General features: G+C 38.8%; 1 protein-coding gene across 1 annotated transcript in view; it reads right to left on the bottom strand.

Moving 5' to 3' along the window:
• Positions 1-18,947, bottom strand: part of LOC127619438 (PHD finger protein 14-like) — a 144,607-nt gene that overhangs the window by 116,389 nt on the left and 9,271 nt on the right. The window lies entirely within an intron of this gene.

An 18,947-nucleotide genomic window follows, 5' to 3' on the forward strand; every position in this document is an offset into this window, starting at 1 on the left:
ATTTTGAAATATCATACTTAAAGGAATATTCAGGGTTCAATAGAAGTTTTCTTTTAAAAAAAGAAAAAATTGAGGTTACAGTGAGGGACTTACAATGAAAGTAAATAGACCCTTTTCACACTTCTGTGTCCATGAAGCGGAAGCCTTCATAGTTGGGTAAACGACACTATAGCCACTACCGAGTTGTGTGTTTTCACAGTCCTTAAAAGTTTTGCCTGCATTTACATTTGGAGACGTTGACCGCATCGTCCCTTAACGGTTAAATCTAACTCAACCAATGTTACAAGTTGTTTCCTCATTTAATAACAAAGTTATCTTCTTCACGTTTAATAGCCTGAACCCACCAGGCTTGTGCAAAGTTCTGCATCTTTTAGAAACTCATGGAAACACAAATCCAGACATTTTCTTGTAGAATTTGTGCAATTTTTGAGGATGTAAAGACAGAAATGTGAAGCTTATAATTTTATAAAAGCATATTAATTAATCTGTTAAAATTTTATTATTTGAGCTGTAAAGACGCTTAAATCCTAATTGAATTAGTCATTTTAGGGCTTTAGAGTTTGTTGACTACATTGTCATGGCAACAAAGTTGTAAAATTGGCTATTACTTTAAAACAGAAAAGGTTAGTAAGCGATTTTATCACACTAAAATCATGTTAACATGCATATTGCTTATGTTTGTGACTATACTTTTGAAATAGTGAGTATTTTAACATTTATGCATTGGCCCATTCAATTCCATTGTAAGTGCCTCACTCTAAACTAGATTATTAATTAGAGGCAAGTCAAAATACATTTTTGGGGTAATAAATATTGTCCCACAAATGCTATCATTGAGCTTAACTTGTAATGAACCAGGAAAATTCCTTTAAGAGGTCCGAGACCTGGCCTTGTGGTCCGTGTGGGTCCTTCAACATATTAAGCAGCAGTGATTGTGAGTGAGACCAGGGTTCAAATCTGGTTTGAGCCTGGTTTGAGTCATGTTCCCATCCTGTTCCCACCTCTCTCTCCCACAAGTATGTGAACGAAAAGTGCAAAAGCCCAAAAATAAAATTAAATCCTTGCAGTAGAGGGAAAAGCAAAATCTTTAGGGGAGTTATGGCAATGTTGCATCATGACTCAGCACAGCAGAGTGCCAAAAGTACAATGCAAGAAGAGCACAGAACGATGCCCCTATCCCTGCAATAATTTGAGATTCTCCTCCGTTGCTAAACTTTTTCCAGTAACACTAATAATAAGGCCATTTAATCAAATGGTAGCATCACAAGTCAAATATGGAAGCACCGGGTCCATGAAAGCATTTTAATGCTGTCCCCTTAATTTCCTAAGGTTGCCAAGACAATTACGGTGTTCATCAGGTTACCATTATACCTAATACACTCTGCAAACGTGCTCCATGCCACCAATAAGGGAGGCAATCAGCTCCTTCTCACCACTGCAGAGATAACATTCCTGTTCCTAATACAGCAAACCAGCCCCAGGCACTGGGGAAATGGAGAGAGAGACAAGCAAATAAAAGTTCAGGTCCTTTGCATACTCACCACAAAAGACCCAAACAGCGAAGTGTAAAGAGAACGCTTATCGTTATTATTAAGCAAATCGTCTGTCAGAGTTCTAACAAACTGACTACAAACTGACTTGGTTTATGATGATAAAAATGATGTGGTGTAGAATGTTGGGATGATAGAAATTAATATCTAATATAAGTAGACTGAGAGAAAACATTAAAATCATAGTCTTTTGTGTTCAACAGAATAAAGACCCCGTTTACAACTGGTATTAAGATGTGTTTCGGCTTATCCAATCACATGTGGTCAGCACTAAATACAGGTCTAAATGGGGTGTAAAATGTTTTTTGATTGGATCTCAAAAACCACATACGAATGTGGTCAAAACCGTATGTGACCACATTGCATTTGAGGTTTAAACGCTAATCCGTCCTGATGCATCCACCTTCCAACTGTCAATCAACCGCTGCACTAAAACAAGAGTTTAAACTTTGCCGGTCAGCGGTTTTAAAAGGACAAAATCGGAAAATTTGAAAACAAAAAATGGATACATATATAAGCACAAGAACTTCACAGATCTTCTTTAGTGCATTTGATATCAACACAGATAAGAAACAAAAACATCTGAAGCTCCTCTAATACAAGTCATCCACTAAAAAACTGATAGTTCTGCTCGAAATGTTGCATTTGTGCTAATGTTACATTTCAGACGTATCTGGGAGAAACAGTGCAACATTTCTCCCATGCTTTCTTTGTATTTTATAAAAAAAATTGTTGTATTATCATGCAGTAAAACACTGACATAGTGTTGATGTATGTTGTCATGAAAAAGAGACCTTCCCCTTGAAATCTGAAGACAAGTGGTTGCAATGTAGTTGTAGTTTAGTGCATGTAAAAAGCGCACTGCATTTCTCACCAGTGAGGGCAAATAAGAGGCTTTTCTTACCCTCATCTCAAAGTTATTTTGAACTAGGGGGTAATAGGTGCCATTACGCAGCCCAGCCTAATGTTTATTTTCTTAAAGAAAGGTATTACGGGAACACTTCTGGCAACAGTTGGGTGCGTAATACTGACTAGGCTTTGAACCAAGGGGCTGGAGCTTCCAATGATCATTTTGCTAGTTTAACTGACTTACTGCTGAACCGTCAAGGAAATCGCAGATGTTCCTTTTGAACTCAGATACAAAGCTGGACCTGCTAAGCCACAGGGTGCTGGCTAATATGAGCTAAGCTGGAAAAAAGTGATGACTATGGGAGAGCTTCATAATCCCTCAGGGAAAGATTATCCTTGTTAGAAATGACGTGTTTTGCAGTTAAAGAGAGACCTGGGGAAGGGAGTTGACAAAATCAAGGGAAACGCTTTTGCCATTCTAAAAATTTACAAAATACACTGAAGTTTGTCTGGTGATATTTTTCCTGTTCACCCACATTCCTAAAATTCTTGACCTAAGAGAATTCAGCTGGTCGAAAGACATTGATGAACTGTGGGTGTGACAAAATTATTTTAAAACAAAGACATGCATATTATAAATTAAGGCTTTACTCACTTAGGTTGCTTTATTTTATAAATAGTATAAATTATACCAAAGTGTGTAATTTCTGCACCACTAGCATCTCAAAACTAAAATTCTAAAATAATCACTGTTTTCAAACAGATTCCAGAAAAATTCCCCATCTTCAATTGGTTGTAAAAACAGATGGTCCCACAACAAACTCTCAACACAGAACTTATTCACGGTGCCATTTTTGATGGTAATGACAACAAGGCTGTGAGGGATGGATGTTCAGTCTCTTCAATGGACTGTATTGCAGTGATGAGTTTTTGGATCATTTTGCAGACAAACAATGAAACAAAAATATACATTTCCAAGAACATTCACTAGACAAAAAAAAAAAAACTCCAGACAACATGAGTTGTGGAAAATCAGATAAGATCTAAGAGTTTTATGCCATGCATGCCATTGAAGAGATGATAAGACTATCCCTCACAGCCTCATTTTCATTCCAGTTAAAAATCAAACATGGCACTACTGTGAATTAGGTCTATTGACTGAGCCAATGTTGCCATGTTGGGCTGGACGTGTCAAAACAGATCAATGTTTTAGTGCCAGTTACACTTTTAGGTGATATCCAATGACTTACTTACAGTTATCTCTGCAGATGATACAACATGGCTTTCTACAAATGTCCTCAACATGGTAGCTAGTTGTATAAAACATATTAGTAATGAAAAACTAATGGTCAATCAGGGCAGACTTCTGACAAGAAAAACAACCACAACAACTATTTTAACAAAAGTTAAATGTTTTAGGAGTGAAGTCCTTGGACTTTTTTAATCTTTTACTCTCAAATTATTAATGAGTAAACCCTCATAGCAGTAGTGCATTTACATTATATCTACCCCATTTCTTGACTAAATGCTAATATTTTTCATCCAGGTAGATAAATCCAATAGCTCAAATATAAGCCAAGTCAGAATGCAAAGCAGGACCACATTCCAACAGGATTGAGTCGAGGGCAAAAGACTAAAGGAGAGTCTATAGGCCTGGCAAATATGAGAGAGAGAGAGAGAGAGAGAGAAAGAGAGAGAGAGAGAGAGAGAGAGAGAGAGAGAGAGAGAGAGAAAGAGCTGCCTTGATGTATCAACCTAATTGATTCACAGCAAACTAAAAAAGGTCTTTTGAAAACCTCTGCTCTCTTTCACAAAACAATACAATCATTCATAACCAACAATGTGTGAATAAATAATTTCCTTATTAAGGGGTGATTGAAAATATATATCAAGATTAAACACATGCAAAATAAAACAAATCCAAGGTTCTATCAAACCAGATCATATATATATATATATATATATATATATATATATATATATATATATATATATATATATATAATTTAATATTTGTTTAATACATTGAGGCTTGTTTTGTTTGGGTATGAAATTAACATGATTCAGTAATAGCTGTCCTTCAACATGTTAACGTTTTAAGAACAAGGCTTGAATAAGTGTAATAAAATGTGTTTTATTCAGCAGTGCTTGAAATGTATTGTTGCAAAAGTCAATGAAGGTTAAAAGTGTTTTCACTACTCTGACATGTCACTACTAAATGCAATATATAGCCAAAAACCTACAATTTCCTCTATAAAACTAAAACATAGTCTTATTCCATTCATTTGCAACATATTATGACAACAAAAACCTTACACTTTATCCAAATCGACCTACAGTTCACTAATTGAAGGAACAATCCCCATTGACCAACCTGGGGTAAAGTATATTGCTCAAGAACACATTAGTGAGAGGGAAGATATGGGATAACAGTAGTCTCAGTACTGTGTCTGGTACATTTTCTAGTTTATTCTGGCCAAGAATATTTCCAAATTAGACAGGAACAGATAATTTGATCAACATGAAGTGTCCAACTGTTTTGTTTTCACAGGCTCATTCTGGCTGAGTATAATCCTCCTTAAAGGCAAACCCTAAAACTTGAAGAGGAAGCAAGGGAGCAGTGCTTATGGATCGAGGACTGGAGGATCAGATAGAGCAAGGGAGAAACATGTTTTTAACCTTGAGCAAAATACTTACTTAACCTGAATTAATTTAGCAATTACCTATCTGTACGAAGGGATGATGTGAGCTCGTCTGCCAGGTGCATTAGTGTGAAGATAGACATGTGCAAAGTGGTTTTAGTACATCATGTTAACTCGCAAATATATTCTAGGAAAACTGTTTAGCATGCGATAAGAAGCATATTCATAAAACTGAGGCTGTATAACACAAAACCTTTCAGGGGTTCCCAAAACATGAGATCTATCTAGTCCTATCAAAGAATATTGATAGAAGGAGAAAAACACAAACAGCTGAAAAACACATGATGGACTAGTCCCCAAGCATGTATTTTTGTCAGATTCGCACTCAACCTAGGTTTAAGCAGGTGAGCATATCCACCCAAAACACAATGTTGCTATAAAAGTGTTTCAATCAGTCTACAGAACCTCTGGATTATATGCTGTAAACAATGTTTTACCTGGGACAAATTAAATTTACTGCAGAAGCACCAAGTTAAAACTATCACAATGGGTGTACACATGTGCTCTGGCAATGATTAAATTAGATTCTGATTCTTTTATTAAAGAATCTTTATATGAATTCTGAAATTTTGCCACAATTAAGTTTGGTTTGCATGTAACAATGGGAATTATTAAAGTAATTATTATTGACTATTAAATTCCTTAAGCGATGAATTAAATAGAACTTTCATTGTCAGATCGAAATGCATGATTATTCACCCAATTAGTACATGCTCATTTTAGTGAGTATTGAATAAGTGCAAGCATGGATTTAAAAGGTGCAAGGTATAAGTTTCAACTGAAAAGTTACTCAAGAAAACTGAGACAAAGCAGAAGACAACATTAAAAAACAATATTCTCTCTGGACCAAATTTTACAAAAAAAAAAAACCAAAAAACAATTAAGCAACTTAAATGAATTGCACCTGTTTGGGGAAATAATTAACTTTACGGTCCAGAACTCATTAGGGTCTTACTGAAATCAATACCAGCAGCATGGTAATTGGTGTTCCAATGAGTGCAAAGCCATTACTGAATGATACGATGCCATTCACTGGGGTGCGGTTTTAATAAACTCACTGCACTGAATGACAGTACCGACCATTACAACACAGCCAGTAAAATTCTTCTTTTTAGTTTTAATGAACTACTAAAAGACATCAAAACAACAAACAAGTTGGAGGCAGACAAAAGGATTTTATAATTAGCCAGAATAGCTTGTGCAGACCAGATCAAGCAGCTATTGTGAGGAGTGTCTCTTTTACCCTTCTTGGTTAATCTTGGATAATGATGAGCAAGCAAATTGAGTGTGATAGTTAGATGATAAAAGCAATGTGTGAGCGCTGGTTTGGCATCAGATGGAAATTGTGTTTCAGCTCTGGGAACAACGAGACTCCGGTCTTCCACCGTGCTCTGATCAGTGATGAGTTTCCTGTGCTTTTCTCTGATAGAGTCTTTCCTTTTAGAATTTGAGCGAGGCCATATGCAAGGTCAGAGCCTCCACAGACTGCCGAGCTTCAGAGTCAAGCTGCGAGACACTTGTGCACATCTAAGGATGACAGATTGTCTCTTATCTTCAGCACTGTTCCCATGACTTTATCATACCCTTTTTTACCTGGCTCTTTTCCAATAACATTTCCAAATCTTCTTGCTTAGTAGTGTTGTCCAAATACTGTGACGTTAAGCAAAACTGCCACTTGAACTTTCCCCTGTAAATAGCAAGATTATAATCTAGATCCTTTGTTTCTGCAGCCACCCATGTGCCCCACAGCTTGAGTTGTGACATCCCATTTTTAACTACAGTAGTTTGCTGAAACAAGACTCTTTTCATTGCTCCTCAAATGTGAATTAGGCTATGACGAAAGCTGTCAGATCCAAAATAGCAGCTGATAAACTGGTCCAGTACAACACACTCCTAGGACACCAAATTGCAGGGTAAGAGGCAATGGACTGCTCTCTTCAAGTTATTCTATTGGTTTAGGTATGGGCTCTGACTTGGACATTCAAGGACTTTGACCTGTCATTACCTGACTTAGATCAAGGCATAACAAGTCAATTAAGTTTTGAGACACAAAACAAAAAAAAACAACACTAGAAATATAACATTAGTAGATGAATAGAGAGGGTGTTCAACATTTTGCACCTGCCACATTTAATGTTTTTTTTGTTTGTTTGTCATTTGTTAAAAAAGAGTGTGTTGTCTTTTTTACCTGGAAAATCACCAAAACATGTTATTCACCAGGTGAGCACAAACTACTGCATATACAGGTCCTTCTCAAAAAATTAGCATATTGTGATAAAGTTCATTATTTTCCATAATGTAATGATAAAAATTAAACTTTCATATATTTTAGATTCATTGCACACCAACTGAAATATTTCAGGTCTTTTATTGTTTTAATACTGATGATTTTGGCATACAGCTCATGAAAACCCAAAATTCCTATCTCAAAAAATTAGCATATTTCATCCGACCAATAAAAGAAGTGTTTTTAATACAAAAAAGTCAACCTTCAAATAATTATGTTCAGTTATGCACTCAATACTTGGTCGGGAATCCTTTTGCAGAAATGACTGCTTCAATGCGGCGTGGCATGGAGGCAATCAGCCTGTGGCACTGCTGAGGTGTTATGGAGGCCCAGGATGCTTCGATAGCAGCCTTAATCTCATCCAGAGTGTTGGGTCTTACGTCTCTCAACTTTCTCTTCACAATATCCCACAGATTCTCTATGGGGTTCAGGTCAGGAGAGTTGGCAGGCCAATTGAGCACAGTAATACCATGGTCAGTAAACCATTTACCAGTGGTTTTGGCACTGTGAGCAGGTGCCAGGTCGTGCTGAAAAATGAAATCTTCATCTCCATAAAGCTTTTCAGCAGATGGAAGCATGAAGTGCTCCAAAATCTCCTGATAGCTAGCTGCATTGACCCTTCCCTTGATAAAACACAGTGGACCAACACCAGCAGCTGACATGGCACCCCAGACCATCACTGACTGTGGGTACTTGACACTGGACTTCAGGCATTTTGGCATTTCCTCCTCCCCAGTCTTCCTCCAGACTCTGGCACCTTGATTTCCGAATGACATGCAAAATTTGCTGTCATCCGAAAAAAGTACTTTGGAGCACTGAGCAACAGTCCAGTGCTGCTTCTCTGTAGCCCATTTCCTGCACACGCCTGTGCACGGTGGCTCTGGATGTTTCTACTCCAGACTCAGTCCACTGCTTCCGCAGGTCCCCCAAGGTCTGGAATCGGTCCTTCTCCACAATCTTCCTCAGGGTCCGGTCACCTCTTCTCGTTGTGGAGCGTTTTTTGCCACACTTTTCCCTTCCCACAGACTTCCCACTGAGGTGCCTTGATACAGCACTCTGGGAACAGCCTATTTGTTCAGAAATTTCTTTCTGTGTCTTACCCTCTTGCTTGAGGGTGTCAATGATGGCCTTCTGGACAGCAGTCAGGTCGGCAGTCTTACCCATGATTGCGGTTTTGAGTAATGAAACAGGCTGGGAGTTTTTAAAAGCCTCAGGAATCTTTTGCAGGTGTTTAGAGTTAATTAGTTGATTCAGATGATTAGGTTAATAGCTCGTTTAGAGACCCTTTTCATGATATGCTAATTTTTTGAGATAGGAATTTTGGGTTTTCATGAGCTGTATGCCAAAATCATCAGTATTAAAACAATAAAAGACCTGAAATATTTCAGTTGGTGTGCAATGATTCTAAAATATATGAAAGTTTAATTTTTATCATTACATTATGGAAAATAATTAACTTTATCACAATATGCTAATTTTTTGAGAAGGACCTGTAGTTGTATATAATGTTACAACCCTTATGGTCCTATTCCCATGGCTGCAGCATGAGAGAGTTCTGGTTCTCGTTTCCCTAGAACGAAGCTTGTTGGTACACTCGTTCGTGGGCTTGTTGGCTCACTTGCTCTGGTTTCTCCTCATGGGTGAAGGTTCTCCTCTTCAGAGGAGCCATCGATATAACTCTGGCTTGATTCTCACCGGCATCGTCCAGCCTTGTCAGAGATAAAATAATGGGGAAAGGAGCTCTTCTCGCTATTTGATGTACAAAACAAGCCCAGATGGGACTTGTGACAGAAATCAAGTATTTTTCAGCCTATGTAAGCTGCATGGTGTTGCCACTCTGAAGCGAATCATGCATGCACCTTCACGATTAATGTAGGAAAGCAGATAGCCACAGTCTACCAGCAGATTAATATCTAATTATGTAAATAAAATAAAAAAAATGTAAATTACAAAAACATTGTATACTATGTATACTGTGCTTAATTCAATTCAGTGCAATTGCCTCTAACTGTTCAGTTTGAATATTGTGTACTGTAACATGCAAACTGTGCAAACATCTGTGCATTGTTGTTCTGTATAGTGTTATATTGTTATTCTGTATTTGCTAAATGTCATTCTGTATATTGTTATTCTGTACACTGTTATATTGTTATTCTGTACATTACCATACTGTTATTCTGTTGAGTGTACTTATACTTATTGTATTTACATGTATGGCTGCAATGTCTGGATCACGCACATAAGCTTTTCACACATCATTTCACTTGTGTAATGGTGTAGTGACAATAAAAGTGAGTTGAGTTGAGTTAATAGTGTGGAAAATGAGAGTTTAAGAGATTTAATGCCCATTGCAATGAATATGCAACCTATGTGGGGACTTGAGTCAACCTCCTAATTATAATTCGGGAAACGTTTTATGTGACTTGGTGATATTTAAGTGCATTTCTATGTTTATACTGTGTAAGGCTTTGTTTGGAAAAAGTTAATAAAGCATTATATTGCTACATATTGTTTAGTTCTTCCTTAGATGGAAATAGATACATTTTGACAAGAAAAGAACACTTTCAAAATCTGCAATTAACTACAAAAAAGTATGCAATTAATCATGATAAAAACATTTTTATCGACTGCCAGCACTAATATACAGTATATACACTCACTAAGCACTTTAATATGAACACTTGAACACCTATATTCATGCAATTATCTACTCAATCAATTGTGTGGAAGCAGTGAAATGCATAAAATCATGCAGATACGGGTCAGGAGCTTCAGTTAATGTTCACATCAACCATCAAAATGGGGAAAATAAAAATGCATAGCAGTGATTTCGACCATGGCATGATTGATGGTGCAAGACGGCTGATTTGAGTATTTCTGGAACTGCTGATCTCCTGGGATTTTCACGCACAACAGTCACTAGAGTTTATTCAGAATGGTGCCAAAAAAACATCAGGTGAGAGGCAGTTCTGCTGACATACACGCCTTGTTGATGAGAGAGGCCAGCGGAGAATGGCTAGACTGGTTCAAGCAGACAGAAAGGCTACGGTAACTCAGATAACTACTCTGTACAATTGTAGTTAGCAGAATAGCATCTCTGAATGCACGACTCGTCGAACCTTGAGACGGATGGTCTACAACAACAGATGACCACGTCAGGAACTTTATTAGGACCATAGAAAGACTGATTCCTCCACAGTGCAGGAAAGAATGTTTCCTACCTTCATTAAAAAAGTAGTATTGTATCGTATTTGCACAAGACTTTAACATTAAGTCCTTCACATGTCCAATCCAATCTTTCAACTTTTTCAGCATTTAAGCATTTAAAGGTGCAATATGTAAGATTGACAACAAGCATTTGAAATAGGTACTGCAGTCCAAATTCAAAATTGGAGAGTTGTCTGCCCCAGCCCCAGACTCGAAACTCATGCTGGTTGCCAGAATGTTGACATGCAAATTAGCAAACTCAGCATCCATTTAAAGCATTTTTGAGCTTTAAGCTGTCTCCATCTTCCAAAAGCATCTCCAATATGTATCCTTGTTTTACTACGCCTCTGGTCATGGTGGTTTTTAGACAGATAGCGAAAGCAATTTAGGTCAGGTGGAATCTGTTATCTCTGATCCAGTTAATTTGCTGGCTTCCATGGCTGCAGCACACAGTGTTGTTTGCCTGCAAACTTGCTCAAATCTGGCAACACTGCGGTGTCGAAATACTATTGTTGAGTGGGCAGTGGGCGGGATCTCCAAAACATAAACAGAAATTCTGGCCCGGAATGGAAACTTGAAAATAGAATAATATGTTATCGGAGAAGCCAGTATTTCAACTTAGGATGTTTCCTAATTCTCTAATGACATATTATGGTCATTTTATGATTTAGTACAGTAAAAATATTACATTTAGCACCTTTAAACAAAAATATATTTTGGCTTATATACCCTCTGTAATGCTGGCCCAGATTACTTCCATTGTGTGTGAGTGTGTGTGTGTGTGTGTGTGTGTGTGTATGTGTGAGCGTGTATTTATCACTTTGTGGGGACCAAATGTCCCCATAAGGATAGTAAAACCTGAAATTTTTGACCTTGTGGGGACATTTTGTCGGTCCCCATGAGGAAAACAGCTTATAAATCATACTAAATTATGTTTTTTGAAAATGTAAAAATGCAGAAAGTTTTCTGTGAGGGTTAGGTTTAGGGGTAGGGTTAGGTTTAGGGGATAGAATATAAAGTTTGTACAGTATAAAAACCATTATGTCTATGGAAAGTCCCCATAAAACATGGAAACACAACATGTGTGTGTGTGTGTGTGTGTGTGTGTGTGTGTGTGTGTTTCTGTACCCACAGTTTTTGCTTGAAAATAATAATATAAAAAAAGGGATGAATCAAAATTATTTTCTGTAGTAATCATTCTTATGCCAAATATACTGTTGATAGAGCTTATCTTGTATTGAACCCAACCAATAGGGTTGTATTGAACCCTAAAGAATTGTAACTTGGTTTGTTGGCGTAACATTTGGATTCAGTCCCTGTAAAGCATTTTATAGTACTAAACCATCAAATATACAATGTAAGTGCATGCCTATCCCCTAGGAAAGTTATTTTGAAATTTCCAATCTTTTTCACTTCTATTTCCGTCTTCAAGGTATCAGCCAATCAAAGGATTTACACCAATGTCTGCAGTCTCAGCTTTGGACTAAAAAGCAAGTTGTTTGCTCTATCTAGGAAAAACAGGCAGCCCTGAGAAAGCCATGAAAGAAAGACAGGTAAAAGCTGCCCCACAGGCCTTCATTTTTAAACGACTAGCATTAAAGAGGCACAACCTTCCCACAGCCTCTTCAACAGTAGGGCCAAATGAGAGAGAGGATTCAAACAGCTCATGATGCAATGGTGTTTTCAAACACATTCTGCCACCTCTTTAGGCTTTAGTGCATTTTATTCTTTCCATTCCATTCGTCCAGGACAGAGAGACTGCGTGTGTCTATGACTCTGGGAGAGTGTGGCTATGAGAACCGACACTGCAACACTGCATCTGACATGGTAAAGGACTCTTGGATGTTTTAAGGTTTCCCACAGATTCAATGGTGTTAGATTTGAAGTTGATCATTTCAATAAACTGACACTAAAAGGGGAGGTCTGAGTGTATGCTTGGTTGCAGGGTTATGTATGTGTGCGTCATCTAACCAGGACGGAAGAGCCAATGACTGATTTAACTATTTGCAGACAGACTCATGGTTTGAGGATACAGTCTGCTTGGCTTTGAAAACACTGTCACAGTGTTTCAGAATCAACAACAACAAACAACTCAAGATAGCCAATGGCTCCTAAATCAAAATATTTAGTTGCCAAATTATTTCAGTTGTCAAAATTACCGAACTGTTCCATATAGACAGCTATTCTGAAGCACAATCATGCTCACATGCAACACTGCAATGGTAACTGTATCATCTTTGGCTTCTTAACCAGTGCTGAGACACAAGACTGGGACAATACAAAGCAGTGTGATTATTGCACAATAAGGCTGCAACTAACGATTATTTTGATAATTGACTAATCTAAAGATTATTAGAACAATTATTAATTTTTATCTCCCCTTTTATCCCCAATTTGGAATGCCCGATTCCCAATGCGCTCTATGTCCTCGTGGTGGTGTAGTGACTTGCCTCAATATGGGTGGCGGAGGACAAATCTCAGTTGCCTCGGTGTCTGAGACCATCAATCTGTGCATCTTATCATGTGGCTTGTTCACCATGTTACGCAATGATTGTTATCAATTGTTTTGTCTTATTTCCCATTTACAAATATCTACAAATTCTAAAAACAAGAAGCATTTACTTGAGAAGCAACATATAAGATCTATAGACTTACTTTCAGAGAATGTATCTTGAATATAAGTGTATTTTGTATATAAGTGTATTTTTTCACTTGTTTATACTTCTGCCAGTGCATTAAAGACAAAATATACTTACATTCAAGATATATTCTCTGAAAGCAAGTCTAAATATACAGTTGAAATCAGAAGTTTACATACACTTAGGTTGAAGTAAATAAAATGTCTCGGGTTACATGTGTAACCCTTGTTCCCTGAAAAAAGCGGAATGAGATGTTGCGCTGCTAAGCGCTACAGGGAACAACTCTAGCTGTGAACCGAGCTGAATAATGTGTGCAACACGTCAATGAACATTGACCGGAATTTATAGCCTCGGCTGATGTAATCATTAGATGCACCTGCGGCCAGGCTATAAATGGATACGTCACCAGGTGTCGTCAGATACTTCTTTTTGAAGAGCAATCCTGGGATGTCCCAGTGCGGCAAAGCAGCGCAGCATCTCGTTCCGCTTTTTTCAGGGAACAAGGGTTACACATGTAACCCGAGACGTTCCCTTTACAAAAAGCTTCACTACGATGCTGCGCTGCTAAGCGCTACGGGGAACGCAATACCCACGCCGCCGCACTTGGGGCTGTCCGGACCCCTACGGTTGTGTAGTGTACTCACAAAAAATGCGAGAGGTCTCAGACATGAGCTTGAGATGTCGACTCAAGGGCATAAGAGCCCGGAGTAGCATAAACATCTAAACCATTCAATTTTGATGAATGTGTGCGGAGAGGACCAGCCTGCCGCATCACAAACTTGTTTAGGCATGGGCTGAGATGTCGACTCAAGGACATAAGAGTCCGGAGTAGCAAAGCATCTAACCCATAAAGTTCGATGAATGTGTGCGAAGAGAACCCTATCGCAACACAAACTTGTCATAAAAAACTGATGAATGTGAGCGGAGAGGACCAGCCTGCCGCATCACAAACTTGTTCAGGTATGAGCTGAGATGTCGACTCAAGGGCATAAAAGCCCGGAGTGCAGAACATCCAAACTAAAAAAGTCCAATGAATGTGTGCGGAGAGGACAACCTGCCGCATCACAAACTTGTTTAGACATGGGCTGAGATGTCGACTCAAGGACATAAGAGTCCAGAGTAGCAAAGCATCTAGCCCATAAAGTTCGATGAATGTGTGCGAAGAGAACCCTATCGCAACACAAACTTGTCATTAAAAACTGATGAATGTGAGCGGAGAGGACCAGCCTGCCGCATCACAAACTTGTCCAGACATGAGCTTGAGCTGTCGACTCAAGGGCATAAGAGCCCAGAGTGGCAAAACATCCAAACTATAAAAATGTAATGAATGTGTGCGGCGAGGACAACCTGCCGCATCACAAACTTGCTACAGAGGGAGACCTCTAGCCAAGGTTTTAGAGGAGGAGAGCCCTCTGGTAGAGTGTGCCCTAAAACCTACTGGCGAAGCTTGACAGCGCGCCTCGTAGGCCCGGGCAATAATGACGGCACCCCGCCCACCAAGCCGTGGCAAACCGCAGTGGCCACATAGAACCTGGCAGTGGCGAGGCAAGTGCCCGCTGACAGTTCTTTCTACAGAAAATCCAGAACTGAAGCAAACTGGCAGTAAGCTGGTTCTGTAATAAGAACTTTAGTAGAAGGAAACGCATGCAGGCACATTTGTGCTACTGGGCGACTCGGGGAGAAGTAGAGGAGACATTGCGCTATCAACAGAGGCGAAGAGGTCCTCTTCTGCACTGTAAAATCTACCCAGATCAGTTCCAAGTGGAGGGAGGAGTCCTAGCACTTGAAATGGTCTCGATAATCTCAAGAGAAATCCTGTGAACCTCATTTGGTACCCCTAGGGGCTAGACATGAAAGGTTTCACAATTCGGGCCAAGGATGAGAAGGTCCTCCCTGTTCGGAATCGCCCAAGGTGAGCCGTCGAGGAGAGGAATTAGCTCCGAGAAACATATCCTGTTCGGCCAGCGCAGCGCCATTAATAGGAGGCAACACCCTTGCTGGTAAACATTGCCAAGACTCCCGGGAGCAGAGAAACTGGGGAAAGAAATGCATACAGACGCATTCTGGGTCATGTATGTGTCTTAACGTCCAGACCCAAGGGGGCTGGGTGATTTCAGGGAGAAGTAGAGGAGAAATTACGCTATTCATAGAGGCGAAGAGGTCCTCTTCTGCCCTAAGATCTCACCCAAACTTGTTCCAAGTGGAAAAAGCCCGGCATTTAAAAAGGTCTCGATAACCTCAGGAGAAAGCCCTGTATCCCTCAGTTGGTACCCTTAGCGGCCAAACATGAAAGATTCCACAATTCGGGGCAGGGATAAAATATTGCCCTGTGCCTGAGATAGAAGATCCTTCCTGTTCGGAATCGCCCAAGGCGAGCCGTCAAGGGAAGAGATTAGCTCCGAGAACCAAGCCCTGTTCGGCCAGCGCGGTGCTATCAGTAAGAGGCAAAAACCCTTGCTGGCGAACTCTGGGCAACTACTACCTTAGGGTGGAGTTCTTAACTCCCCCGTTGGTATTTTGTGTCTGGACCGTAAATCTGCTCCCGTATACGGACATCCAGGGATATAACTGACATGAGTGACAGGAGCTTACCCTGGGCCCTAAGGAGAAGCCGACATGTCAGAAATACAGCTGACAAGAACGTGGGTCTCCTTGATGATTTATGTAAGAGGCTACCGCTGTATTGTCCACCCGCATTAAGACATGGCAGCCTCAGGAGGAGGTACTGCCGTTTCCGATTCCAGCGCAGCATCATAGTGAAGCTTTTTGTAAAGGGAACACATTTTTTAACCACTCCACAGATTTAATATTAGCAAACTATAGTTTTGGCAAGTCGTTTAGGACATCTACTTGAATGTGAATGACACTAGTAAATTTTCCAATGATTGTTTACAGACAGACTGTTTCACTTTGAATTGACTATATCAAAATTCCAGTGGGTATTTTGTGTCTGGACCGTAATCCAAGTTAACTTTGCCTTGATGCAGTTTGGAAAATTACAGAAAATTATGTCAAGCTTTAGACAATTAGCTTCTGATATCCAATTCAGTACGGAGGTGTACTGAATTGGAGGTGTACCAGAGGATGTATTTTAAGGCCTACCTTCAAACTCAGTGTCTCTTTGCTTGACATCATGGTAAAATCAATAGAAATCAGCCAAATTAGTTTGGACCTCCAAAAGTCTGTTTCATCCTTGGGAGCAATTTCCAGACGCCTGAAGGTACCACGTTCATCTGTACAAACAATAGTACGCAAGTATAAATACCATGGGGCCACGCAGCCATCCTACCGCTCAGGAAGGTGACACATTCTCCTAGAGATGAACGTAGTTTAATGCGAAAAGTGCAAATCACTCTTAGAACAGCAAAGGACTTTGTGATGATGCTAGAGGAAAGAGGTAGACAAGTATCTATATCCAAAGTAAAACAAGACCTATAATGACATAATCTGAAAGGCTCCTCAGCAAGGAAGCAATGTTCCAAAACTGCCATAAAAAGCCAGACACTTTGCAAGTGCACATGGGGACAAAGATCGTACTTTTTGGAGAAATATCCTCTAGTATAATAAAAAAAAATTGGAAATTTTTGGCCATAATAACCATCGTTATGTTAGGAGAAAAAAAGAACACCATCCCAACCGTAAAGCATGGGGGTGCAATCATCATGTTGTGGGGGTGCTTTGCTGCAGGAGGGACTGGTGCACTTCACAAAATAGATGGCATCATGAGGAAAGAAAAATTATGTGGATGTATTTAAGCAACATCTCAAGACATCAGCCAGGAAGTTAAAGCTCAGTCGCAAATGGATCTTCCAAATGGACAATGACCCCAAGCATGCCTCCAAAGTTGTGGCAAAAGTGCTTTAGGACAACAAAGTCAAGGTATTGGAGTGGCCATCACAAAGCCCTGACCTCAATCTGATAGAACATTTGTGGGCAAAACTGAAAAAGCATGGGCAAGCAAGGAGACCTACAAACCTGACTCAGTTACAGCAGTTCTGTCTGGAGGATTGGGCAAAAATTCCAGCAAATTATTGTGAGAAGCTTGTGGAAGGCTACCCAAAACGTTTGACCAAAGATAAACAATTTTTGTTTATTATTTGGAACAATAAGTCAATGCTACCAAATACTAACAAATTGTATGTAAACTTCTGAACCGCTGGGAATGTGATGAAAGAAACAAAAGCTGAAATAATTAATTATCTCTACTATTATTCTGACTTTTCACATTCTTAAAATAAAATAATGATCCTAACTGACCTAAGACCTAAGGGAATGTTTTCTATAATTAAATGTCAGGAATTGTGAAAAACTGAGATTAAATGTATTTGGTTAAGGTGTATGTAAACTTCTGACTTCAACTGTATTATGCTGATTTTTAGATATTTTAAAATATTTAATATTATATTCAACATTCTCAGATAAAAAAAGAATATTCTGCAGTATAGCTTCTATGTTGTTTTAAAAGAGTTGTAGATATTTATATTGGAAAACAAGCCAAAACACTGCATCAAAAAAACATATTTTGTTGCAGTGTTTAATGGGGTAAGGCTACCCTCGCACCCTTTTGTTCATATCGATCCATTTTTAACTCTCTCTTCTTAATAGAGCTGCAAATTGAGAATTTCGTCACGATAAGATACACACTGCAACACATATGTATTATGATTCACTATGTCGCGAGCCATCACGTTCTAATCTAACATGATCTCATGTTACATTACATGACATCAAATGACTATTTAACAACTACATTTTTTGTTGACATTGACTATAACATCGACTAATCATTTCAAATCTATTGCACAACACTGATTTATTAGTGGTTTCCAATCATGTCTAAAATGTGTATACAAATCTAAATAAATCTCTTCAATTGATACTCAAATCCTCAACTGATTCAAGCAGAAGATGTTCCTACTCTTTATATTTATTTATTTTTGTGCATGAAGAACTACCTGTGAGGCTTCTGCAAATTAGCAGATCATCAGCACAAAAACAGGCGGTAAATAAATAATTAAAGAAATAAATCATTGAGTAATTGAAAATTAGTGGTGACACATTGATCCAGGCTCTTGGCTGTGTTAAGCGGGCCTGTCTGAATGAGATGGCTGCTGGTAAAAGACATTTTAAAAAGCAATTGATTTTTGTTTCCAACGAGTCACAGTCACAATGAGCTAATAATGTGGAATGAAGATCACTTTCCTTTCAGTGTTTATCCTCCTCACTCTGGGTTGACACTGCAATCTAATGTACAGCGCACAATCAGAGGAGTGGTGTTTCAAAACAAATAGAAAAAATGTTCGAGCTTTTACGCTTATCTCAATAAAAAGTCTCAGTGATCTTAATTTTAATCATAGTGATAATTCACCCAATAATGTTAATGATGTCATCATTCACTCACCCTCATGTTGTTCCAAACCTGTATGACTATTAAAGTATATATTTTAGGAAGAATGTAAGCCTCAGTCACCATTCACTTTCATTGTATGGGAAAAAGAAAAGATGCAATGAAAGTGAATGGTGTCTAAGTATAGTGTCAACATCTTTCATAGTCATACAGGTTTGTAATAACATTAGGGTGAGAGAATGATGACAGCATTTTCATTTTGTGAAATTTCATTTTCATATTGTGTTTCACAGAGAAAAGAAAGTAATATGGGTTTGGAACAACACGAGAGTGAGTAAATGATTATTATTTTGAGATCCAAGGTGT

This window comes from Xyrauchen texanus, chromosome 26 (assembly GCF_025860055.1).
Source record: "Xyrauchen texanus isolate HMW12.3.18 chromosome 26, RBS_HiC_50CHRs, whole genome shotgun sequence".
NCBI classification, from domain to species: domain Eukaryota; kingdom Metazoa; phylum Chordata; class Actinopteri; order Cypriniformes; family Catostomidae; genus Xyrauchen; species Xyrauchen texanus.